Below are 11,746 nucleotides of genomic sequence, written 5' to 3' on the forward strand. Positions count from 1 at the left end.
GGGGCAAGCCCCAGATCCTGCTCCCCAGGGGGAGCTTGAGGGCTGGATTAAAACATCTGATGGGCCGGATGTGGCCCATGGGCCGTCATTTGCCCATCCCTGACCTAAGGGCTAGCTTTTTAAAAGTATTTAGTCATCTGAGATAGCTTTACAAATCTAGTCCTAAATGTCGTAGGAACCTAAGTCCTATTTTCAAAAGTTGCTTAGGCACTTAAGTCTTCTGAAAGTCAATTTGATTTCTTAATGTTTTGTTGTTGCTTTAATTAAAAAAAAAAAGAGAGAAAAAATAAAGAAAAAATACCCAGAGCTATTTGGCTTATGAAGTATATAGATTCCTTGAACCAACCAGCTGAATGTAAAATCCTTAAACCAACCACCAGGCACTTACACAGATCTATAAGCATGAGCAGTATATATATTTTTGATGTATATCTGGAAATCTTTCTACCAATTTTTATTATTTTTATAAAGTTGATTAGTCAAAGAAAAATTGGTTAAGTTTGGGCCTGTAGATCTATTTCTTTATGGTGTATGAAGAAACCCTGAGAATTTTTAAAAAATTAAGCAGGAGTTCTGATTGTCCTTTTACATCAGAAATTCAAGTGTCATCTATCCCAGATTTCTGTGAAGACCGTATGGATGTCTGGTTATTTGTTTTTAAACATCTATTTAACTCAAATTCCAAACTGTTGGAAAAAACATTTTTTTTTAAAAAAGATATGACACCTCACCCCTATAGTTAGTTGAGAGAGTTCCCAATCCACATTTGTATCTTCCATGGGAAACCTCCAGCAAAACAAGGAAAATGAGACCTGATGTATTTAATATTTCTAAGGTGAAAACAAGCAGAATTGTGTGTGTATAGATATAGAAACCTTCCAAGTCTTTATTATACATCATAAAAAAGGCACAACCCCATATGTGACAGATATAGCAATTTCCTGCAATATCTTTGGGAGATCTTACTGTATTAAGTTTATGTACCATTGTGGGCCAGATACTGTATGTAACTCCCTGGGGGAGGGTGACCACAGGTCCTCCAGGAACTAAGAAGAGTGGAGGGTGATCAGGCAAATTCACTCCTGTTGTAACATCTCTAGAGAGGTACCACCACCTGGGGAGAGGCTCACATGTATTGATTCAACTGGGATTCTCCAGGGACCAATACACAAATACAGGACTCTTGGATAAGCCTGAGTTTAAACTGACTCAGGCCCTTCTTTCTGATCCAGGAAAAGGACAGAACCTTCTATCCAAGACGGCCCCCGTCCTGTTGGGAGGATTTTGAAGGACCTTGGCCTTTTGAGGCCCCATAAGACAATAAGTTACCACTGTTGTTGTTTTTAATACGACTTCTCTGTAATGCTTTCACTTTAAGAATAAATGGGCTTGCTTAGAAAGAGCTGTGTGGCAAGTCACAACTGGTGGCAATTACGTTGTTCATAGATTTTGAAGAGTAACCAAATGCAGACACTCGCCTAGCTAGGAAGTCTAGCTTGCTAAGGATATCACAGTGTAGGCAAGGAACTGTGCAACCTGGAAAAACTCCAGTCCAGAGAAAATGAGAAGCAGGTCTCTACCCTGGAGAGGTGATAGCTGGGAGCCGGAAGCATAAAAGTGGGTGCCCTTTGCTGGACCACAGAGAGGAATACAGGTGCAGTTGCCCTGAATTGTGACACCACATATCTCCCCTTCTTATAGTTATGTTCCAGGCACTGAAATGAGTGTCCAGGGAAGGGGAAAAAGAGACCGCAACCACCAAAAAATGGAAGATGGAAGGAGGGAGCAAAGCCTTTGGGGTATGAGTAGAGGTTCCTTTCTCCACTAGAGGATTTTTCCCCCCATTCCAGTACTGAAGGTTACATCATTTACCAAAACCTGTTTCTCTAACTTACACTTAAGGCTACATATTTGGCACAAAAATCATGATGTTCAGGGTAATAGTGAATTTGAATAAAGTTTGTGACCGCCACAACAGTTCCTTTCCCCTCCAGGTGTTGCAACCTGACCCATGTGGTCACTCAGGTTTGAAACATCCAAACTTTGCGACCCTGTGTGCTAAGTTGCAACACCAATGACATTTGGCCCTCTACCTCTCTGTCTCCATCTACAGAGGGACAGATGGCATTGTGACCATGTGGGCCAGGCTGCAACACTCAGAGCAGGTAGCCAGGCCCAGCACCCCAGGACAGGAGCTGCCACTGCAAGGTGAGCTCATTGTCCAACTTACACCCCCACTCCCTTTACATGACACATCCTTGCTTTCCCTACCTCTATTTGGAATTATTAATAAAATTTGAAATTATTAACATGGGAAACCAGACACTAATTCAACCATAAATTCCTTTATTAAGTCCAAGGCCAAATGGTATTTTATACAAATTACTTTATATATGCCCAACAGCCTAAAAATAAGCAATCACTTCACCCAATACAGTAATAAAGTATTTGTAAGCATGTGATCAGTATACTTACATATAGGCCAGACCTAGGGAAAACTATATCATCCTGGCAAGCTCCAGCATGAGCAGGTAGGGTCTGACAAAGAACCTTCAAATTCATGGCTCTCTCTATATACTTCAGCTAACTGGCTAGGTTTAGCAAAAACCCAGTTTGAAGCAGTTTAGCCTTGCTACTTTCCTTCCTCCAAGGCCTTCCTTCTTATCTTCTCCCACCTCCTTGCTTGCCAGCAGAACAGTGAGAAGGGTTGTGCTTGTTTCTTTTAAGACAGCTTTCCTTTGTCTTGTTACTGCAGCTTTTCACTTTATCGGTTACTCTTTAAACTATACATCTTTCCTACACTACAAGTAATATTACTTATTATTCTCATGGCCTTCTTTTACTTGCTGATTGGGACTTCTTCCTTTCTAGCCATAAACTGCAAAGATATTATTTTCTTAACCAAACTTAAGCTAATTTTAATTATTTTAATTTCATAAATATCTCTGCACCTCTGCTGTGAAATTTATTAACATTTTCCATGAAACTCTCACAGCCTTACACATACTTCATCCCTGTCCTCAACTAGTACCATAAGTTATTCACCATCACTTGAAGGGCTGGTCTACTTCGGGAATTTATATCAGCATAGCCACATCTCTGAGGGGTATGAAAAACTGATACCCCTCAAACTCACATTACAAGCTTGATACAGGAATTACTGAATGGAGGCTCATTGGCCCATGTTACGCAGGAGGCCAGAAGCCAGTGGGAATTTTTTGACCGAACATTTTTCCATTAGAAAATGCCAATTTGTCAAAAGAGAAATGTTCAGTGGAAACATATAATTGTCAATAAAATTTTATTTTGGGGGAAAATGAAGTGTTTCAATGCAGTACAAATAATCCATTCTGACATATTTGGAACAGAATTTTTGATTTTTTGTTTGAAAGTGACTTTTCAATTTGAAATTTATTTTCTTTTATATTATACAAAATAATTGAAAAAATTTTAAAAAGTTAAAATCAATATGAAATGTTTTGACACACACTTTTTTATTTAATTCATGAGAAATTTCATTTTTTGTTTTTGTTTCTGTTTCATTTCAGAAAAGAAAAATACATTTTAAATCACAGAATTTCCCATGAAATGGAAAATCCAGTTCCCACTCAGTCATAAGAATAATGGTCCCTTCTGCCCTTAACAGCTATGAATCCTATTTTAGTACTTAGTTCCAACGTTGCATTCAATGTCATCACAGTCTTCTGATCAAATTAATGACTTGCAATCCAATTCACTAGTGATAAGTCTGGACACATTACCAGGCAAATCTTGGTAGCTGACAGACAAGATGATCAGGATTATTTATTAATATAGGGCCATATCCTGGCCTTACATTTCATGATAGTATGGAACTCCACAGCACAATTTAGTAACTTGCTCAGTCCCATTTATACAGGTAATGCTGAGCCCTGCTTAAAACTATATCAGAGCACTGCTGTACTGTAACTGGGTCCAGAAGCACTGTAGTTTTGTTAGTACAAATGGCACGTCGAACACACACCCTGGTTAGCTAGGACATTCCACACTTATCTGTATTTAACTCAATTCTGACTTTCTTTGCAAATCACTATTTTTTTTTAAATAATTTTATTTAGGAAAAGGTTACATATTACTTGCAGTAGTAAAAACACGAACAAAATACTACCAAGAGGGTACATTAGATTTTAATTTAACAAAGCAGATTTAAACTACAGTAGCTAAAGCTAGCACCCCCAGCTTTCCTCTCATAGTGCAGCGTACAATGTAAACACACTCCCTACTGGCAACGACACCTTAGTCCTGGAATGTCCTGTTTCTGCAAGGACACTCTGTCTGATAACATTCACAGGCTTTTAGCTGTTCCTTTTTACGATTGTTATATCCAGCCATGGCTGTACTAATGTGCTAGTTACAGGCACTTCTCACAAGGGACCCAGCACTTGGTGGTAACACCACCTCCTACCATTGTTCCAATATAGACACAAAAGGCTTTAGACGAAAATGGACCTCCTTGCTGACCTGCTGAGACAGCCTCTTTGGGGTGCAGCCACTCCTCTCCCACTTCCTCAGAAAGCTTATGCCGTGGGATGTAAGATTGTCCAACTAGCTGCCCTACACTCCACTACTTCTGATCAATAAAATAATAAAAATCTCAACAAGATGAACAAACACTTTATAACCAAGTTAAGTTTTACTTTACATTAATGGCTATTACCCAAGTGAAAATAATGCACATGTTGAAACTACAACATTAATTTGCTCAGGTACAAATTGATTGTGCAGGTATTTCCTTTCAGCCTAACTGTTCTGTTTAGCATTCCTCTTCCAACTATAGCTGCTCCTTTCAGCTCTTCTTTAGAAAACAAAAATAAATAATTCACAATAAGAAAATAATAATACTTCTAATTTGCATTTACATAGCACCTCCTATTCAAAGTTCTCAAAGCACTTCTAAAACATTGGGCATTAACTGAAAGTCTGCTACTTTCACAGAGTTCATGAGACAAGCAAGCTATAGATCCAGTTCTCTGGTGCCTTTAATGATACAAAACACATGTCCAGGTTTCAGATCTAACTCTCTAGTACTCCCAGAGGGAAGACAACAAGTAGTTTCATATAATTAAAAACTACACATAGACCCTGAACCTCTGGAATGACCCTTAACTGCACCCTGGCAATCTATTCATCCCCCTCCTCCTTTTAATGAAAGCATTAGAGGTCTAGGGCCTTTCGCCAGTCCCTAGCACCATAAATTGTGTGCACCTTGTTAACACCATATTACCTCCATGAAGCTTTGCGGTTCTAGGGGGTCTCTCTATACTTTCTATAGGCTTATAGCATAACCATCAAGTGACATTTTCAGGCTGAGGCTCCTGCTTCTCACAGAGAATCTCTGGTCTGGCCACTGACATAACACATTTTCATTAGGGATCCCAGTGTAAGCAGCCATTCTAAAGGTGCTTTTTCAAGTTTGTGATGACCTTACTACAATTCCTTCAACGGATACAATCCTATAAAGTACCAGTACTTTCTGTTATTCACTCTTCCCTACAAGAAAAAGCATTTTGGAGCACAGAGGCAGGTATTTAATATGTGAGGCAGAGTGAACCCTGTGACATTACACCCCATATTTTTCATAGAAATACTGTTATGATACGAATAAGGCACAACTAAGATATGTTTTATGCAAGATGGGTCAGGTGAGGGATCATTGAAAAGGTGCTTATCCAATTTGTATGCATGTATCATTTCTGTATCTGAAGTTAGGAATATTGACAATTACAATTACAAACCAATTACAGCTATGTGTGTACTTGGGGGAACACCCACCAGACAGTAGAAATCAGCCTGAATGAGTCATTTAAGAAGGACAATAGATCTTTGAAGATACTAATCTCCCACCTTCCTGAGGAGCTTCCTGGGATGTTGCTTTGACACTGCAGGGTCATCTGATTATGTCACCTGATATGGAGTACCACCTTGGACACTACTGGTATTTTTCCACTGGAAACAAAGGATTCCCACCTTATGTAAATTCTACTTAAGGCTGGGAAGTAAGTCAATCAGGGCTCTTTTACATTGCCTCCCTGCCCAAGAAGAAAGACTGCTGAAAGCACCTGAAGAGACAAAGGAACTAAGCTGGGGAAAGGCCAGGGCTTAGTCCAGGCTGAGACAGGGGTCTAGTATGTAAAGAAAAGTAACTGGAACTCTAAGCTGCAGAAACTCTGCAACCTGCCGAACACAATATGCTCAAATAAATTTGTTAGTCTCTAAGGTATCACAAGTACTCCTTTTCTTTTTACAATATTTAGGGTGAGAAATTACATTTTGTAACCTGTTTCTTTAGTGAATTAGGATAGGTTGCGTGTTTTATTTGCTCAATAATCTGCTTTGTTCTGTTTGTTATTCCTTATAATCACTTAAAATTTACTTTTTGTAGTTAATAAACTTATTTCTTGTTTATTCCAAAACCCAGTTTGTACAATTAATATTGGGGGTGGGGGGAGCTGTACATATCTCCCTACATCTTGAGGGAGAGGGAGATTTTTATAAGCTTGCATTGTACCGGTCTCTCTATACAGCGCAAGACAATATTATTCTGGGATTTACACTCCAGATAGTGTGTGCACCAGAGTGCTGGCCATTCCCCTAGCTGAATCCTCCTACACAGAGCTGACTTCAGTCTCTGTCTGCAGCTAGGTGTGGCCTAGCCTGGGTGTGTGCTGGAGAGGGGCTTGAGTGCCTGGCACACCAACCCAGTGCAAGGGAAACGCAGGCTGGTAGAGCTGGCGGGCTCAGTGGGACCCCAGCACAACTGGTGGCACCCCGATAAGGGGGGTCCAACCCATCACAAACCCACCTGAGCATTATAATCTCACCTGTTTTACTGGGCTCAGCTCCACTGCTTCATTAACAATGACTCTCAAAACCACAAAAGCACCCTTCTATAGTTTCCAAACAAGGGCCAGTTTATCCACTGCATCTGAAGCAGTTGGCCCTGGCCAGTGTCACAAACAGGATGCTGGTCTCATCCAGCATAACAATTCCCATGTCCTATGTCCCCTTTCACAGTTAAACCCACTGGAGGGAAGAAGTGAAGGGAGATAATCTTCATGAGGTTCATTTTGTTAAATTCCTTCCACATTATTCTGCTGGGGAGCAAAGAACCCAGCTCCTATAGAGCAGGTTGTCAGGGTCCCCACAAACAAAACAGATCTCAGATGCCTGTGAAAGACAAAGGCATGCCCCCCACATATATACTGTCATAAATATAAAGGGAAGGGTAAACACCTTTAAAATCCCTCCTGGCCAGAGGAATCCCTCCCACCATGGAGGGATTACTACCTTTTCCAAATAATCTCTCCAGGGCCAGTGGGGGAACAATAGCCTCAACCATGCATTGAACTGGGGAGTGGGGAGCACAAATTAGTCCAAGGCATGTTAAGTAGGTCTTTAGTCAGTTTTAAAAATGCACAGCTCACAGAACAGTTCTTTTCCTCAGCCTCACTCATAAACCTATAATGGCTTCTGTAAACCAACAAGAGTCATTCCCTCAAAGCCCCCCTCCGCCTCCTCAGTCCCATTTTGTTGTGCCTGTAAAATACAGAGTCCAAGTGGCATGGAAACAGGGACCTGATCCTCCAAGGTGCTGAGACTCACTGGACCAAATTCTCTTTCACAGGAAAGAAGTCTCTCTTAGAGTCTAATAAAATATCTCTCTCCTAGTGTTCCAGTGGTAGCAGTGAAAGAAGACATCACACAGCAACCGTATTCAGTAAACTACAGTGAGTCTTTGTTTAATATCAGCCCATAATTTTCATGTAAATTATCTACCAGAGAGAGACCATAGGGCCAATATAATAGAAACATATTGACATTGGCAGGAAATGCTAATTAAAGATTTTAGATAAGGGCTACAGAGTTCAAACAACGCACATCCCTTAGTTACACAGACATATGATTTCACAAAAATTAGATGTAACGTTCCTTACTACTTCTACATATTTGGACTTGTGACACAGAGGCCCAGTGGTGGTTCACTACTCTGTGTCAGTAACTCTTGTCAGTGATACATACATGTGGTGCTTTAAAAAGGCAAGTTTCACAAAGCTGAAAAGAAATATGAACCAAACCAGCTGGGAATAAGAATATAACCAGAAAAATGAGAGTTATAATTGGGAATTGTTTTAGAACATTTCATTAAATGCCCAAAAGCCAGAATCCCACAGTTGAGGAAAAAGGCTATATCTGTTTAAAAATGGCCTGGTTTATCAGGAAGATAAAAGTAGTTATAAAAAATAATAAAAGTATATATAACGAATGGAGGAAATGAATAGGAATTAATATAAATCAGAAGCTAGGAAATGTAGAAAATTGATAAGGGAAGCAAAGGGACACAAGGAAAAAAATCTATGGTCAGTAGAGTTAAAGACAATAAGAAGGAGTTTTTAAAGTATCTTAGGAATACAAAAAATCCTAACAATGGTATTGGTTCATTACTAGATGAAAATGATACAATTATCAATAATAGTGCAGAAAAAACAGAAGCATTCAACAAATATTTCTAGTCTATATTTGGAGAAAAACAGTTGATGTAATTATCTCATATGATAACACTCTTTCCATTCCACTAGTATCTCAGGAGGATGTTAAACAGCAGCTACTACAGTTAGACGTTTTTTAAATCAGCAGGTCAAGATAACTTGCATCCAGGAGGAGCTTGCTAACGAGCTCCCTAGACTCTAAATGATTTTAGGGCTGTTGATTAATTGCAATTAACTCACGTGATTAACTAAAAAAAATGAATCATGATTAAAAAAATTAATTGTGATTAATTGCAGGTTTAATCACACTGTTTCTAACAATAGAACAATTCTAAACAATAGAATGCCAATTAAAATTTTAAAATATTTTTCTACATTTCCAAGTATGTTGATTTCAATTACAACACAGAATACAAAGTGTACAGTGCTCACTATATATTATTATTTTGTATTACAAATATTTGCACTGTAAAAATGAAGAAACAGTATTTTTCAATTCACCTCATACAAGTACTGTAGTGCAATCTCTTCATCATGAAAGTGCAACTTATAAATGTAGAGTGTTTTTTTGATTACATAAGTGCACTCAAAACCAAAACAATGTTAAACTTTAGAGCCTACAAGTCCACTCAGTCCTACTTCTTGTTCAGCCAATCGTTAAGACGAAAAAGTTTGTTTAGATTTATGGAGATAATGCTGCCCGCTTCTTATTTAAAACGTCAGCTTAAAGCGAGAACAGACATTCACACAACACTTTTGTAGTCGGCATTGCAAGGTATTTACATGCCAGATACGCTAAACATTAGTATGCCCCTTTATGCTTCGGCCACCATTCCAGACAACATACTGCCATGCTGATAATGCTCGTTAAAAAAATAACGTGTTAACCAAATTTGTGACTCAACTCCTTGGGGGCGAATTGTATGTCTTCTGCTGTTTTACCCGCATTCTGCCATATATTTCATGTTATAGCAGTCTCGGACGATGACCCAGCATATGTTGTTCGTTTTAAGAACACTTTCACTGCAGATTTGACAAAACGCAAAGGAGGTACCAATGTGAGATTTCTAAAGATAGCTATAGCACTCGACCTAAGATTTAAGAATCTGAAGTGCCTTCCAGAATCTGAGAGACGAGGTGTGGAGCATGCTTTCAGAAGTCTTAAAAGAGCAACACTCTGATGCAGAAACTACAGAACCCAAACCACCAAAAAAGAAAATTAACCTTCTGCTGATGGCATCTGACTCAGATGATGAAAATGAACACATTGCTTTGAATTATTATCGAGCAGAACCCATAATCAGCATGGTTGCACGTCCTCTGGAACGGCGGTCGAAGCATAAAGGAACATATGAATCTTTAGCACATCTAACATGTAAATATCTTGCAACGCTGGCTACAACAGTGCCATGTGAATGAACGTCTGTTCTTACTTTCAGGTGACATTGTAAAAAAGAAGCAGACAGCATTATCTCCTGAAAATGTAAATAAACTTGTTTGTCTGAGTGACTGACTGAACAAGAAGTATGACTGAGTGGACAAGTAGGCTCTAAAGTTTAATACTGTTCTGGTTTTGAGTGCAATTATTTTTTGTACATAATTCTACATCTGTAAGTTCAACTTTCATAATAAAGAGATTGCACTACAGTACTTGTATTAGATTAATTGAAAAATTCTATTTCTTTTGTTTCTTTTTTACAGTGCAAATATTTATAATCAAAATAAATATAAAGTGAGCACTGTACACTTGGTATTCTGTGTTGTAATTGAAATCAATATATTTGAAAATGTAGAAAACATCCAAAAATATTCAAATAAATGGCATTCTATTATTACCAGCACTATTAATGGCAATTAATTTTTTTAATCGCTTGACAGTCCTAATGATTTTCAATAAGTTTTGGAACACCAGGGAAGTTCTGGAAGAAAGCTGATGTGACAATATTTAAAAAGGGTAAATAGGATGACCTGGGTAATTGTAGTCTGATAGATCCTGGGCAAGATAAAGGAATGGGTAATACAGGACTTGATTAATAAAGAATTAAAGGAGGGTAATATAATTAATATCAATCAACGTGGGTTTATGGAAAACAAATCCTGTCACATTAACTAGATTTTTTTAATGAGATTACAAGTTTGGTTGATACAGTTGTTGATTTAATATACTAAGACTTCTGTAAGGCATTTCACTTGATACCACATGACATTTTGATTAAAAAAACAGAATTATATTCAATTAACATGGCACACATTAAATGGATTAAAAATTGGCTAACTGATAGGTCTCAAAATATAACTATAAATGGGGAATTTTCATCAAGTGGATGTTTTTCCAGTGTGGTTCACAGGGATTGGTTCTTGGCCTGACACTATTTACCATTTTTATCAATGACCTGGAAGAAAACATAAAATCATAACCGATAAAAGTTTGCAGATGATGTAAGAATTGGGAAAGAGGTAAACGATGAAGAGGACAGGTCACTGATTCAGAGTGATCTGGTAAACTGGGTGCAAGCAAACAATGTGTGTTTTAACACAGCTAAATGTAAATGTATACATCTAGGAACAAAGAACATATGCCATACTTACAGAATGGGGGACTCTACCCTGGGAAGCAGTGATTCTGAAAAACATTTGGAGTTGTGCTGGATAATCAGGTGAACATGAGCTCCCAGTATGATGTTATGGCCAAAAGAGCTAATGGGATCCTGGGATGAATAAAGAGGGGTATCTTGAATAGGAGTAGAGAGGTTATTTTACCTCTCCCTTTGGTACTGGTGTGATCACTGCTGCAATACAGTATCCAGTTCCAGCATCCACAATGCAAGAAGGATATTGATAAACCGGAGAGGGTTCAGAGAAGAGCCATGAGAATGATTAAAGGATTGGAAAACATGCCTTACAGTGATAGATTCAAAGAGCTCAATCTATTTAGCTTAACAAAGAGAAGGTTAAGGGGTGACTCAATTACATTCTGTAAGTGTCTATATGGGAAGCAAATATTTAAAAATGGGCTCTTCAATCTATCAGAGAAAGGTCTAACATGATCCAATGGCTGGAAGTTGAAGCAAGCCATCTTCAGACTGGAAATAAGGCGTAAATTTTTGACAGTGACATTTTAGCCAGTGGAACAATTTACCAGTGGTCACGGTGGATTCTCCATCACTCGTAATTTTTAAATCAAGGGCCACATCAGGGTTGCAAAACTGTATGGAGGGCCG

This window comes from Lepidochelys kempii, chromosome 4 (assembly GCF_965140265.1).
Source record: "Lepidochelys kempii isolate rLepKem1 chromosome 4, rLepKem1.hap2, whole genome shotgun sequence".
NCBI lineage: Eukaryota > Metazoa > Chordata > Testudines > Cheloniidae > Lepidochelys > Lepidochelys kempii.